Source organism: Nothobranchius furzeri, chromosome 1 (assembly GCF_043380555.1).
Source record: "Nothobranchius furzeri strain GRZ-AD chromosome 1, NfurGRZ-RIMD1, whole genome shotgun sequence".
NCBI lineage: Eukaryota > Metazoa > Chordata > Actinopteri > Cyprinodontiformes > Nothobranchiidae > Nothobranchius > Nothobranchius furzeri.
Window position 1 is genome coordinate 96,714,746 of NC_091741.1, and position 16,344 is coordinate 96,731,089.

Consider the following 16,344-nt stretch of genomic DNA (forward strand, 5'->3'; position numbering starts at 1 on the left):
TTCCCTCAGTTTATCTGGTAGAGGAAGTCTTCAAGCGCAACCTCTTGTGCAGAGTTATTTTTAAATGCTTCCATCTTTTGCATGCCCTTTTAACACTGGAAATCACCCAGGCTCGGCTCTAATTAAACGGTCTCAACAAGGTGATTCATGGCTTGCAACATTCATTCTGCACCGATAATAGCTGGCTAAGAGGTGTTCCCATTCCTGCGTGAAAAAAACTGCAAATCTAGCAAATCCTATTTTTATGCACAATTTAAAAAAGAATCCCACCCTATGGAGGTATGAATGAAGCACTTAATTCTGATTAAGTCTTGGACAACTTCCTGGATGACTTCATCTAAAGTGCTTGTGGCTGCAGTGTTAGTGTGTAAGTGCAGGTTGTTTGACAAAGACAGAAACAGGAGGAGGACAGGGTGTGTGTGTGGGAGTTTGATGGACTGTGCTGCTGCTGCTGCTGCAGTTGAAGGTGCATTCACCAAAGGGAATTCTTGGCTGCTGATGCTTAAACTAGAGATGGTTTGGCAGCAGCTCGGGCACAGAGTGATCCTGAGTGGACGCTTTGGCAGCACGGTGATTCTCAACCATTAGACAATTGCCTCTGAGGTTTCAGGTGGAATAGTGAGACTTGTTGTGTCTTCATAAAGACATATAATTTGCCTGCAGGATCATAGTGATGGGTCCTTTGATAAAGTAAACTTTTAGAACCCTGGAAGTTTTTGAAACTGAAATCTGCATGACCAAAATAACAGTTTTCTCCTGTGATTGCTGGATTGAAAGCAGTAAAATAAAATCTGTGCTTTGTTTCTCCACAACAGTTGCCAGTCAAGGAGCGTGCCATTTTTACCTATCAAACAGCCTGCTTTGTATTGTATTGTAGTAGTCTGCTCAACACAAAGCCTAAAGCTGCACATCATCATTCTATTCAAACACTAGTCATTTATTTGAAGGCCTCTTTTTCTACCTGCAGAAATTTCTCACTTGATTTTAAAAGAACCGTGTTTGTGTGTTTCATTGTGATTTAAGACTAATTGCCACTTTGTGATTAAAGAGCATTCAGACTGTCAACAGAAATCTGTGTGTGTGTGTGAGAGTAGAGCACTTTTTGTCAGAAGAACTTTCACGAACAAAGTCCGTTGACGAATCAGTAGTGACAGGAGAATAAGAACAGATCAGATAAATTATAGTGTTTCAGCTGTCTTTCTCCATCCTTCTTTTGCTGATTTGATTGAATCAATATTATAACAATTTGGATCCATGCGAGGACAGCCACATTCTGTTATGTCTTTTGAATGGACCCTCAGCTTCTCTCTCAGCTTGGAAAGGATGACAATAGAGAGAAAGGACAGGATGTAAAGTGTTAAAATTAACTAAAAGGAGACATTAAATGGTCAGTTAAAGGTTAATTAGAGCTATTGCAAACAACATAAATACAACTGACAATATAAGAGTTGTCAAAGCTGCGTCCTTACCCAGGCGTTCCACCGAATATGTAAGTGGCAGGTGATATAATATACGCTTTCCCCTGCATCAGTGCTTTCCTTGCCACCAGGAGTGTTTCAGACGCATATTGACAGCGAAAGTGTTCCACACAGATGGTCCTGCTAAGTAACAAAATCACTTGAGAATGGTATAGTTGATTTTGCCAGATCACATAATTGCAAGCAAGGAGAAAGACAGCAGCAGGGTAAGTAGAGGACAGCTCAGGGAGAAAATTAAAAACATAGGAGGTGGAGTGATAAATGTAAAGAATTGGTTAAATGGTGAAGAAGGGAAATATAAGTTGGTTATTGAGTTTCTAAAACACAGTGGTTTGTTGGATAGAGTTTTTTTTTTATGCTCTTACTCCGACTCACACTCCAGCACAGTAGGTGGTGGAAATGCGCCTAGAAGTTAGATGCCACCCACCAATAAACACGAAGAAGAAGAAGACAGCAGCATGTAATTTAGGGAGGTGGTATAGGTAGGGACTTAAATATCTGTCAACATGACCGACAGCTTTCAGACTTTTCTTTCACCGTAAAAAAGGTTAAATAAAAGCTCAAATACAGAAACTATGCAGCTGGATATCTCTAGGCTATTTTCCGTAATGACAAAAAAAATCTGAAGGCTGTCAGTCCTTTTGACAAATTGCAATTCCCACTCTAACGCATGCAGGTGCTCTGACATATTTAAACTTACACACAAGGTACATTATACAAAACCAATCAAGAAAAGGGAGCATCTGAGCATTATCTCACACTTGGAGACAATTTTCAGTGCTTCTTGCTATTGACAGCAAGTGCAAGTGGGCAGGATGATTAAGAGCTCTGAAAACCCTTCTGAGAGTCTTGCTAACTTCTGGTTATGTCATTTGGTAAAATGCTGCTTGATTTTAAAATTTCGACTGATGCAGCACTCGTTATTTCAGCCTCCGTCCAGCAGCGGTGTTCAGATTCTTCCTCCAGAACATTAAAACAGCCATGAGTCTATCTGAGGCAAAAGTCCAGAACCCCATGACTGTAGACTCTTCAGCAAACCCCTTTCAGACGTTTGATTATGCACAAGCAGGTGCACATTTCTGGTTTAAATGAGACAGACGGAAAGTGAGAGAGAGAGACGATGCATTCTGTCAACAGCAAGTGAAATGTTTCTTCTTTAAGTAGAATCGTTTATTTGTATTGTTTATGTCACTGGGGCAGTCTGGTTGGCTTATTTGGATAAAAATTAAATAATAAATGAAAATATAATGGTATGAAATAAGGATGTCCCGATCAGCATTTCAGGCTTCCGATCCCGATCCGATCGTTTTGACTTAAAATTCGATCCGATTTTGAGTCCTGAACCGATAGTTTGCCTTTACTGTTGAAATTTATAAAGCTGAAATATATATTTTTAGCAAGAAACTCAAGTTTATTTTCTAAGACTAATTTCAATTATAAGCATTACCATTGTTGTCGTAAATCCCATGAAATCTACTTCCTGTTTTGAGAACAGATGTAGAGTGTTTTCTCAGCCTCTCCAGTAGCAGGTGATGGTCAACAGTGTCAAAGGCTGCAGTCAGGTCCAACAGGACCAGAACAGAACAGTTCCCAGCATCACTGTGAGTCAGAAGGTCATTAGAGACCCTAAGAAGAGCTGTTTCAGTAGAATGAGCTCTACGAAAACCTGACTGGAAGCTATCATAGATGTTATGTTCATCAAGAGCAGCTGTGAGTTGTTTAGCCACAACCTTTTCCAAGATCTTGGAGATGAACGGGTGTTTAGAGATGGGTCTGAAGCTGCTATGGAGAGAGGGGTCGAGACTCGGTTTTTTAAGAAGCGGGTGGATTACAGCGTTCTTAAAGTAAGCAGGGACCTGACCAGAGACCAGAGAAGCATTAATTATAGAGAGCACCAGGGGCGGATTAAGGACTGAAGAACATCCGGGGCTTAACACACGCACGCGCGCACGTGACACGCACTAGTCAACATCAAATACCGTAAATCCTCTAATACAGGCCCGGGCCTGTATTTGACTCAAGCTCATCAAGCTCCAGGCCTTTATTGGAAGGAGGGCCAGTATTAGAGGCAGGCCTCTATTTCTATTTGAGCAAAATGAACTAATGGTTCGCTGGAGTTTTTGACAATTAAAATTGCGCCCACGTTTTCAAAGTTAAACACATTTCTTTTAACAACGGTAGTTTCTGCTTCAGCCATCTCCCCCCTCCCCTGGCAAACTCACTGATGCGCCTGCAGCCTCTCGGAGTTCCTGCTGCTCTAAACATTAAAATAATTATTTCATTTTCTGTTCCTCACTTCTGATTACCTTCAATGGTGTCTGTTTGTTGCAACCACCAGGTACAAAAACTAACTTGTTTTTATTTGACTATTTTTCTGTCCTGTCTGTTTATTATCTTCCTGCATCTCCTCTCAATCCTAAAGAGAAACTGCTACCTGGGTTCATATATATTCACCTCATGAGTTACCTTTGAACTGCAGTTCTAAAAGATCTACCGACCGCAAAAACAGCGGAGTGCTTGCTGTTTTGCGGCCGTATCAGTGATCAGTGCGTCGGAGGACAAGGTGATGCGCGCAGCGCCCCGCTCCACAGCATGCAGCGAAACGCATCAGGCGCAAATAAAAGACAGAAAACATTAAAGGAAATGAACTGACATGAACAATCGCGTGTTAAATTAGTTTTTGAGGTGGCGACACCTGATTGTTACTGTGGCCATGCTCAGGAGGCAGATCTACCGACCGCGAAAACAGCTGAGCGCTCCCTGCTTGCCGGCCGCATCAGTGATCTGTGCGTCGGAGGACAAGGTGAAGCGCCCCGCTCCACAGCAGCGATACACATCAGGCGCAAATAAAAGACAGAAAACATTAAAGGAAATGAACCGACATGAACAATCGCGTGTCAGTACCTACGGTCTGGCACGGCGCGTTGCCCCCCCTCCCCTCGAGCGCAGGAGCATGTCACCTGCTGACAGCAGGCTGCTGTCTTTTCCGAGGGCTGCATCTTGCCGGTCATTATCACGTGACAGCGACTAGTCGATGACAGGCATAAAAAGTCACTATAGTGAAGTTGACTAGTTCATACAACCCCTACTGCTGCTCCCCAGAGTGTTCTGCAGCATAATCAGCACGTTCTCTTTGAACTTGATAGTGTAATGACCTGGCTGGGGTTGTAAGCCAGGTGCATTCTGGGTATTGTGTTATATGTGTTTCCTATCGTTCTGCTAGTTCCTATGTGCTGATTTGCGTGTTGTGTGAGTGTTATGTAAGCCACAGGGAAGGTGATGTGTGTTCTGTGGAGCGGGTTGAATTAGCATGTTTAACTGACACTGTGACTCTGTGGTAGGAGCGTGATAGAGGATCGTGTCTGTAGCGTTACAAAGCGTTGAAGAAAAAGCCTAATAAAGGTCTGGGTGGACCTCTATTGCCACCTGCTGGTTGATTTGGGGACTATAACCCTGCCGCTGAGACGCTCATACTTGCTTGTTGCCACATTCCACCTGGCCACAATAAGAGACCGGCCATTATTTACCTCTGCTGACTCCGACACCGGCCAAAATTGGAGACCCGGCCTTTAGAGGATTTACGGTATGTCTTGTACCACATAATTTTTAATCTGAAGCTACATATTAAGCATTATCAGGGCAGAGTATTGTTCCTGTTAGTGTTTAGTGTGAGATGATAGTAAATATTCCCTTTCTCCAACAACTTTACCTGATAAGCTAACTTTAGGCAAACCAGCAGCACAACAAATATTTTCAAATAAGACTCACAAACCTGAGTCAGCACCAGTCTCATCAAAGCTGGGGTTCAGTCGCCGTACTTTTGGTCTAGAAAACATCCTTATGTCCATCTTCACTCATGCGTTTCAGGCAGAGAGTGTAGAAGAAACCGGCTGCTGAAGGGCTTCTTCTTTAGTGGTGGAGGCTCAGGCAGGCTGTATACAAACTACTGCCAGCTGCTCCCTCTCTGTTGGACTTTGGTACTGCATGTTAGTCTAATGAGCTTTGAAAGAAACAGACTTACTGCATGTTACTTCCGCGATTTAGATCCGGGGCTTCCTATGAAACATCCAGGGTTTCAGCCCAAGTAGCCGGGCCTAACGCCGCCCCTGGAAAGCACGCTGGGACCGATGGACTGAAAAGCACTTTTAAACAAAGATGAGGGTAAGATGTCGAGGGGGCATGCAGAGGTCTTCATAGAGTTAACTAGTTTGGTTAACTCAGGCAAAGAAACAGGAGCAAAGCTATCTAGGATGATGGGCCTTGTTGGAGTCGGGAGAGATAAGGCTGAGGGATGCTAAATCTAACCTTATTGACTTTGTCCACAAAGAAAGACAGAAAGTTCTCACAGTCTGCAACAGAGTGGATGGAGGCTGTAGGAGAGGCAGGAGAGACGATGCTGCTGATGGAGTTAAACAGCACCTTGGGGTTCCCTTTGCTCTGGGACACCAGGTTGGAGAAATAGGAAACCCTTGCGTCTCTGACTGCAGTGTTAAAGGATGTCAGAAGATCCTTTAGGTGCAGCAGATGGACGTGGAGATGGGTTTTCTTCCACAAGCGCTCAATTTTTCTGCATTGGCGCTTCAGGCTGTCATTATACCAGGGAGTAGGGTTCACTGCAGGAACTGATCTGGTTCTGACAGGACAGATGTTGTCCAGAATGGAGAGGCAGTGCTTGTTAAACTGAGAAGTTAAGGAATCTGGGTCGTTATCAGAAGAACAGGGTGGATCAAAAGCAGCAGAAAAATTGTTAGCTGTGCTCTCATTAAGAAAACGAGAACTAACCAAACAGCGAGCACGAGGTGGGGACGCAGAAACTGACAAGTTAAAGAAAATGCAATGGTGATCAGAAATATAAACGTCCTCAGGACAAACACTGTCAGCATTTAGACTCAGGGTAAAAACAAGGTCTAGAGTGTGCCCCCTGGTGTGTGTGGGGCCAGAAACATGCTGGGTAAAGCTGAAGGAGTCCATAAGGCTGGAGAAATTCATGGAAAAGTGATCAGAGGGATCATCAACATGGATGTTAAAGTCACCAACAATCACCAGTCTGGACAGCTTCACAGTGGAGGATAGAAAGTCATTAAAATCCTGAAGGAAAGAACTGTTTGGACCAGGTGGACGATAGACCACAGCACAGTAGAACAGGTCCTTACGCCCGACTTTAATCAGCTGCAATTCAAAGGAAGCAAAGTGACCAGAGGTTGTAGAGCTACATGGCTAAGAAAAGAATAACCACTCGGGCAGAGTTCAATCAGAGCAGAATAATCAGATGTTTGCCTCCAAACTTCAGTCAGAAACAGAAAATCCAGGTTTTTAGAGAGAATTAAATCATTGAGCAGGAAGGACTTATTGTTAACAGAGCGGGTATTTAATAGAGCCATGCTGAGTGAGGAGGAGGAATCAGAAACTACAGAAACAGCTGGAGTTAGTGGACGTAAATTAGCAGGGTTAGATCCACGGTGTTTATAAATCCACTTATGGAGGGAACAGGAGGAGAAACCACTGAGGAATGAGGATAAACCGACCTTAAAAAACTTGCACGGATGAACCGCGCCGCAACGCGGCCTGGCGGGAATGCGGAAGTGGCGCTCAAGTCACCAAACAAAGGACAAGAAGCTAGAAGATCACGCCGATGTTTACTAGATAAACCACGCTTTAAGAGAAGTCTTATTCTCACCTGGATTCCTGCTCATGTACCTCTTTTCCTCAGACGTTTTCCCAGGACCGAATAACATCGCTGGAGGCGCCATGGTTGGAATCGTGGTTTGGCTCCGGGCCAGTGCGCCACTCAGATAAACAGGATGGTACGTCCTCGGTGCATCTTGGGCGATCGTGAACGAACGGAAGGACAAAAGAGTCTGGCGATCATAGGAGATGGTAGCAGGGACACTACTGAAGATCGCAGCCAGGAGCAAGGTGAAAAAGATGTTAGTGGAGAAAAGTTTGAAAAAGTGGCCGGTGACTGCGGCTAAGCCAAGCACAGGCGCCATCTTATTACAAAAGGATGATCGGATGGACTCTTGAGCAGAGAGCACAGAGAGCGGCAGAGCGATGATCGTTGGTGTGCAGCACTCCAGGCTGCTGAGTCCAGCGCACGACCCATTCTCAAAGTGGCGCAACCAAAAAACTACAACACACAATCGTTCATGTCTGCACATGTTCTCTATTTTCTGTCTTATTTGTGCCTAAAGCGCTCTGCTACTGCGGAGTTCATCACCTACGCTGCGGTGATTTCACCTCACTGACGCAGCATCGAAACGCGCACTACGCTTTGCGGTCAGGAGATCCCTTTGATCTGCTTAGTTCAAAAGTAACTGATGAGGTGAAAAAGTAAGAATCCAGGCAGCAGTTTTCTGGAGAGTTTAGAGGAGATGCAGGAAGATGAGAGACAGACAGGACAGGTAAATAGTTCAATAAAAACAAGAAAAGAAAACAAAGTGTTGAAAAGTAAAACGTAGGTGGATTCATCTCCACTACTCGTTTTTACCTTGTAATGGAGACTAGGGGTTCCATTCATTATGATTTATGTTCTGTTATTTCTGATTGAGTTACAGACAAAAGGGTATTATTGAATTGATTTATTTTGTGTTGGACATTTGTAACAGATTCTTTAGAAGCAGAGGGACTGGCCACCCTTCCTGTGTAAAGAGGAAATGTTGGTTAAATGTCAATATTTGTTTAAATTTATCTCCAAAGTTTCACTCACCTTTCTGGTAGTGTCTTCTCAGCAGGTCAGGGCAGCAAAGGGAAGTTTGTGTCCCAGGTGCTGCTTTTAAGCTGCTGGAGCGTACCACTTAAATAAGGAGGTGTGATTCCTGGAGGAGCTATGTGAAACCTAGTTTCTTTTGTTTGAGTGAACTTGGATTTATTAAGTTAATATAATTTGTATTTATGTGGATAATGTTTGGTATCATTTATTATTTGGTGGTTGGGTTTGGTAAATATTATTTAGTTATTATTTCTTTGATTACCCCTTTTCTTGGTTTCTTCCAATCATTCACTTGGTTATTAAAGGCAGTGAGTGTTAGTGTTAGGTGTTGGTGACAAGACATGCTGCAATAAAGCCACCTCAACCTGATTTATTTGTATGCCTCTCCTTCAAACCACGTGCCACCGCTGGTCGAAACTGACATACCTGTATAAAACAATAAGTTATACACATGTAATATTTATACATCTGATACAATTAAGATCACCTTCAAAACTCAGTCACACAGCCAGGGCTGTTTCAAGGCATTTTGGGGGACAAGGCAGAACAGAACACCACCCACCCCTGTCACTGGGCTCCCCAGAAACCTCTGTGTAATCCATACCCTCTCCAGTAGTGTTAGTTATACAGTGTTTATAAAAAACCCTCAGACATTACTGACATGTTCTAATATTATCAGATGAAAAACTAAATTATCAGACATGATGTCTCATCTGCTGCTTTTCTAAACAAAAAGTAACAAAACCATTTGAAAGCCACTATTTGTGGATTCTCTGAAAGTTTCCATGGAGTGTGTGACAACTTATTTTTTCATTGATCCTATCATCTAATCTCACAGCTGAAACAAGCATCCTTAATAATCTGTGCACAGGAAGCTAACCGATGCTGTAGTAAAACAAAAGGTATAATAATTTATTATTAATAAAACCTTGTTGCAGCACTAAAGCAGAAAAATGAGATTTTGCATTAAATATGCAAAATATTTACATATGAATTGTTTTAGAGCCCTTTTATTGGCAGAATCTGATATTTAGTTCTTACAAAAAATGGGTCCCAACATGGTTTGTGTGGCGTTGCCATAGTGTGACGTCATAGGCACAGATCCCCTGTCCTCTTTTTTGGAAATGGAAATATGATCACCCTATATTAAACAAACTGTCCACCCGGGCCTTTACGCTGCACAGAGACGCTTCGCTGCCTATGACTGAACGTCAGTTGAGAGTCAGTCTCATGCAGACTGACCAATGAAGAGAGGGCCTCAAGTTAAGACCCTCTCCTCATTGGTCAGTCCACACAAGGTGGGTCAAAGGTTACCCTGAGCGGGTTACGTGATGTCAGGCATTCAAGTATTGAGTATATTTACTGCATATTAAAGTAAAATATTCTGTATTTGACCATATTATGGTGATCCTTGGGTCATGATGATGGGGGTCTTTAATATTGTTGCCCAGGGTACAACAAAGTGTTAATCTGGCCCTGACTGTATCTACCCTTCGTGATTATGGGAAATGTCCGCTCTCTCCCCAGTAAAATGGACGAGATCTCAGCGCTGACCCGGCTGCTGCAGGACTACTGGCAGCCTGATGTTTTTTTACGGAGATGTGGACGAACAAGCTCATAGCAGACTCTGAGGTTTCCCTGGAAGGATTTAAACTCATGCAAGCCGACAGGAGAGTGGAGTAATTCGGCAAGTGTCCCAGACATTTACCATGAGTAATGTAAACCGCCGCTTGATTCGTCATTTGACTTCTAATGGAAAACCTGACTGTAAACGGGGTGAGACTATCACACAGGAAAAGCAGCCCTATACGGGAGTTTCCCCCCCTGAAATAGCACATGCTAAGGTGCTCATGGTCTATTTCCGAAAGACAGTCAGTTTTAATTGCAGATCACCAATTGCTGAAAAATATTTAAAAAAAATTGGCCCGATCTGATCTCGTGATCGGGACATTCCTAGTATTTAATTGTTTTATTCATTAATTTTTTAGAAATGAAAGCTAATGGAAAAAGAAACAATCACAACCATTTATTTTAAACCCTACTGGCCAACATGACGGACAATAGACCCTACCTTGGGATGCCACTTGACCTTGGTGGAGTGGTTTGACTGTCCCAGTGATCCTAGGAGCTAAGTTGTCTGAGTTGTCTTTCTACAACTTTCTCCCATCTCCTGACTGCATCTCTGAAGCTCAGCCACAACGATCTTTGGGTTCTCCTTTACCTCTCTCACCAAGGCTGGACGGCCTGCTCTAGGAAGGGTTCTAGTCATCCCAAACGTTATGGATTATGGAGGCCACTGGAACCTTAAGTGCAGCAGAGATGTTTTTGTAACCTTGGCCAGAGGGAGGGAAAAGGCATTTGTCTTTGGTGTATTGGAGCTAAGTGATTAGCGTAACGTTCAACCTGGTGCTACATGAAGCTTTTGTTTTAACTCTTTGTAGCATTAAGCCTTTATACTTCTGCATCTGTGTGGGTACGGAGACACGCAAAGCTATGATGCATCACTGCAAGGACTCCACAGCAGGCCTGCAGAGGGTGACGGGGACATGCCCAGTTTTTTAAACTAAGCCTGTGATTGGTCGGGACAAAAATTCCTTTAAATTCGTCAGCAGTCCTGCAGCAGACATGAAGCATATTCAAGAATGTCTGAAGGAGTACAAAGATATGTAGGCTTCAGCAAGGGGAGCACATGTTTCCTTCCGGTTTTTATATGTTTCCCTGCTTGAACAGTGCAGATTTGATAAAAATGAGTGATTAGCAGCTCCTGCAGAACGCAGTGAAGGCTGAGGAGATAATTCAGCAGTTAAGATTGAGTTTGTCTGTGCAGGAACAAAAACATGCGGCCAAAACAGCCCTTTTGTTAGTGCTACAAGGCTATTTGTGTTCATGTGCAGTATGTGATCCTTCCAGAAGGGGGGTGGAGTGGGGTGAGCAGGGCCGGTAGCCACAGGTGTTAAAACTTAAAAATCTTCTCCTCCCTACATGCTATAGACCACAGCTTTACATCTCTTACAAGTTTAACAAATAAAGAAGAAAAAGTAGTGCCTGTTTCATTGATCCATCACATAAGCCAGTATCTCATTGGGCTGGAAATATTGGCTTCAAAATGTGAACGGCAATGGTAACGAAGTATCCAAAATGTCTCAGAACATTTGTGCTAATTTTATTGAGTGAGTGACAGAGGCCTTATTCTTATGTCTCTTGAAATTTGGACATATGGAAAAAGTTTTGTCTCTAAAAAAAGTTGCTGCAAAAGTTGGGCTGAACGTCAAACCTCATGCTGAATCAGAAGTGCCATCAGTGCTAAACAACTTTGGGGAGGGGTTGGTGTCCAAACAGCAAATTAATTTAGACATCATTGTGACTATCCATGACTAAGACCCCAAGTCCCCTAAAAAAACTCATCCTTGTGTTTTTGTGCTTATTTAATGTGAATTTAAGAGAAAGTGGGTGTGAGAAAGGTACAACACACTTTTGGTCATAAAAAAGAGGCCCACTGACTGTTTTAATGAAGTTTTATAATCACTGTGTCAATCTTCTGATATTATATTATGAATATTATAAATATCATAAATGTATTTTGTCCACATTTTATTTGTTTTTCCGACTGTGAGGAGATGAGATGGACAGCGTGAGGCTGCTGTGTGTTTAAGGCTGAGTTTAAACATAAAACAAAAACTAAGCAAAACAAAGAACAGTTCAATAAGTTAGTAAATGTATAAAAAGGCGATAAAAGCAAGAACAACGAATGCCATCCATCCACCCATTTTCAGCTGCTTATCCAGGATCGGGTCGCGGGGGCAGCAGCCTAAGCTGTAAGTAAGTTAGTAAATTTTACTTATCACAGACAAAAAATCACAAAGTGCTTAACGTAGATCAAAACAAAATAAAATAAAGTCATAAAATCATAAAATCTCTTAAACAGATGAAAGATTAAAAATATTAGTGAAAAATAAGAAAACAAAAGATTTATGTGAAAGCAGCTTTAAATAAATGGGTCTTCAGCTGTTTTTTTCAAAGTGTCCAGACTGTCAACGCTGCGTAAGGATAAAGGAAGATCATTCCACAGTCAGGGTGCAACAGTCAGAAAGGAGCAATCACCTCGACTTTTGTTTCTGGTCTTTGGAACTTCTAGAAGGTTCTGGTGTGTGGACCTGAGGGCTCGGGTTGGAGCATAAGGCTTTAACAGTTCAGTAATATAGGGAGAAGCTTGACCATGTAGAGCATTGAAAGATATAGTCAAGTTTCTAAAATGAACTCTAAAGTTAACGGGTTACCAGTGCAGAGACATTAGAATAGGAGTGATGTGTGCTCTTCTGTTTGCTCCAGTTAGGAGCCTTGCTGCAGAGTTCTGGACCAACTGAATGCGGTCGAGGGCTTTTATGTTAAAACATGTGAAGAGTGTTACAGTAATCTAGACGGGAGGAGATAAAGGCATGGATAACCATTTCAAGTTCATGTTTTGACACCAACCTTTGCAGTTTGGAGATATTTCTTAAATGATAAAAACTGTTTCGGACCAACGCTTTTGAGTGACCTTCAAGAGACATTGATTGGTCAAAAATAACACCCAAATTCCTTAAGTTTGTCTTGACGGCAGAAGATAAATGACCACATTTTAGACTAATCAGGGGAACCACGGGCAATGATCACACATTTAGTCTTTTCAGAGTTTAACTGAAGGAAGTTATTTTCTAGCCAGCTGGTGATAGCTGAAAGACTCTCTAATTCAGACAGTTTGTAGAACTCAGAATCCTTAAAGGAGCAGTACAGCAGAGAGGCCCAGACTTCCCTCTCCACAGCCACTTGGGCCAGCTCTTCTGGGGGAATCCCAAGGCGTTCCCTGGCCAGCCGAGAGGGATAGTCCCTCCAACGTGTCTTGGGTCTTCCCTTAGGACTCCTCCCGGTTGGACGTGCCCAGAAAACCTCACCAGGGAGGTGTCGGGGAGGCATGCTGACCAGATGCCCAAGCCACCTCAACTAGCTCCTCTCAACGTGGAGGAGCAGCGGGTCTACTCCGAGCCGCTTCCGGATGACCAAGCTTCTCACCCTGTCTCTAAGGGAGAGCACAGACACGCTGTGGAGAAAACTCGTTTTGGCCGCTTGTATCCCCAATCTCGTTCTTTCAGTCACTACCCAAAGCTCATGACCATAGATGAGGGTAGGAACGGAGATTGACCAATAAATTGAGAGCTTTGCCTTCCGGCTCATCTCTCTCTTTTGGATGGAGTGAGAGTAAAGTGTTCTGGGACAAGAGGAAATCTGTTTTAAATAAAATTACACAACCTTTTGTGTTTGAGCTTTTCTAAACTGTGGTAAGAAAACACAGATCCTCACTTCCAGATGTGGACGTGGACAAGCTGAAGTAGTAGTCTGGTGTGTAACAAACAGATGTAAACAGCGTCTGGTAGAACATTATGCTCACAGTCATTGTTTTGATCAGAATGTCTGAAAAGACATTTTTTTAAAACATTAAAAAATAAAGCTTAAAACTCTTGTTCCATTCTATTAAATAAATAAATAAATAAATAACTTGACAAGAAATCACCTGGTTTCCACAATTTCCTGACTGTTGGGTTTATTGCTTTTTGTTTCAAATATTTTAGATATTAAAGCACAATTGTGCTATTTTAGCAATGGCTCAGCAAGCTCATTAAGAATGATGATCTGCATGTTTAAGTCCTATCGTCTCAAACCTTTCAAACCCGCCTTTCTCCTAAATTACATGATCATAATTTCATAGCTCCTTGCCAAAAATCAGTAAATCAGTATTTTCATATCATTTTATTGCTACTCTTGTTTTAATCTGTGATTAATCTAGCCAACTAATTAGAATTTTAGCATGATTTAAGTGCTGGTCATGAAATTAGAATATAATGACAAAAGTGATTTATTTCAGTAATTCCATTCAAAAAGTGAAACTTGTCTTCGTCTTCGTCTTCCTCCGCTTATCCGGGTCTGGGTCGCGGGGGCAGCATCCCAATTAGGGAGCTCCAGGCCGTCCTCTCCCCGGCCTTGTCCACCAGCTCCTCCGGCAGGACCCCAAGGCGTTCCCGGACCAGATTGGAGATGTAACCTCTCCAACGTGTCCTGGGTCGACCCGGGGGCCTTCTGCTGGCAGGACATGCCCGAAACACCTCCCCGGGGAGGCGTCCAGGAGGCATCCTGACCAGATGCCCAAACCACCTCAACTGGCTCCTTTCGATCCAGAGGAGCAGCGGTTCTACTCCAAGTCCCTCCCGAATGTCCGAGCTCCTCACCCTATCTCTAAGGCTGAGCCCGGCCACCCTACGGAGGAAACTCATTTCGGCCGCTTGTATCCGCGATCTCGTTCTTTCGGTCATTACCCAAAGCTCATGACCATAGGTGAGGATTGGGACGTAGATCGACCGGTAAATCGAGAGCCTGGCTTTCTGGCTTAGCTCCCTCTTCCCCACGACAGATCGGCTCAGCGTCCGCATCACTGCAGACGCCGAACCAATCCGCCTGTCGATCTCCCGATCCCTCCTACCCTCACTCGTGAACAAGACCCCGAGATACGTAAACTCCTCCACTTGAGGTAGGACCTCTCCCCCGACCCGGAGGTGGCAAGCCACCCTTTTCCGGTCGAGAACCATGGTCTCAGATTTGGAGGTGCTGATCCTCATCCCAGCCGCTTCACATTCGGCCGCGAACCTACCCAGCAAGAGCTGAAGGTCAGAGCTGGATGAAGCTAGGAGGACCACATCATCCGCAAAAAGCAGAGACGAGATTCTCCTGCCACCAAACTCGACACACTCCACACCACGGCTGCGTCTAGAAATTCTGTCCATAAAAGTGATGAACAGAACCGGTGACAAAGGGCAGCCCTGGCGGAGTCCAACCCTCACTGGGAACAGGTCCGACTTACTACCGGCTATGCGGACCAAACTCACGCTCCTCTGGTAAAGGGACTGAATGGCCCTTAACAGAAAGCCACCCACCCCATACTCCTGGAGCGTCCCCCACAGGGTGCCCCTGGGGACACGGTCATAAGCCTTCTCCAAATCCACAAAGCACATGTGGATTGGTTGGGCAAACTCCCATGTCCCCTCCATCACCCTTGCAAGGGTATAGAGCTGGTCCACAGTTCCACGGCCAGGACGAAAACCACATTGCTCCTCCTCTATCTGAGACTCAACTATCGATCGGACCCTCCTCTCCAGTACCTTGGCGTAGACCTTTCCAGGGAGGCTGAGGAGTGTGATCCCCCTATAGTTGGAACACACCCTCAGGTCACCCTTCTTAAAGATGGGGACCACCACCCCGGTCTGCCACTCCCTAGGAACTGCCCCCGATGACCACGCAATGTTGTAGAGACGTGTCAACCATGACAGCCCTACAACATCCATAGCCTTGAGATACCCAGGACGAACCTCATCCGCCCCCGGGGCTCCGCCGCTGTGTAGTTGTTTGACTACCTCAGCAACTTCTGCCCCCGAGATCGGACAGTCCATCCCCAGGCCTCCCAGCTCTGGTTCCTCCTCGGAATGCGCATTGGTGGGATTGAGGAGCTCCTCAAAGTATTCCTTCCACCGTCCGACTATAGCCTCAGTTGACGTCAGCAGCTCCCCATCCCCACTGTAAACAGTGTGAGCGAGTTGCTGCCTTCCTCTCCTGAGGCGCCGGACAGTTTGCCAGAACCTCTTTGGAGCCGATCGATAGTCTTTCTCCATGGCCTCACCAAACTCCTCCCACGCCCGAGATTTTGCCTCGGCAACTGCCACTGCTGCACCCCGCTTGGCTATCCGGTACCTGTCTGCTGCCTCCGGAGACCCACAGACCAGCCACGCCCTGTAGGCCTCCTTCTTCAGCCTGACGGCTCCCCGAACCTCTGGTGTCCACCAGCGGGTACGGGGGTTGCCACCACGACTGGCACCGGCCACCTTACGACCACAGCTAGCAACAGCCGCCTCGACAATTGCAGAGTGGAACAAGGCCCACTCGGACTCAATGTGCCCCACTGCTCTCGGGACGTGGTCAAAGCTCTGCCGGAGGTGGGAGTTGAAGACCGTCTTGACAGGTTCTTCTGCCAGGCGTTCCCAGCAGACCCTCACTATGCGTTTGGGTCTGCCAGGTCTACGCGGCATGTTCCCTTGCCATCTGATCCAACTCACCACCAGGTGGTGATCAGTTGAC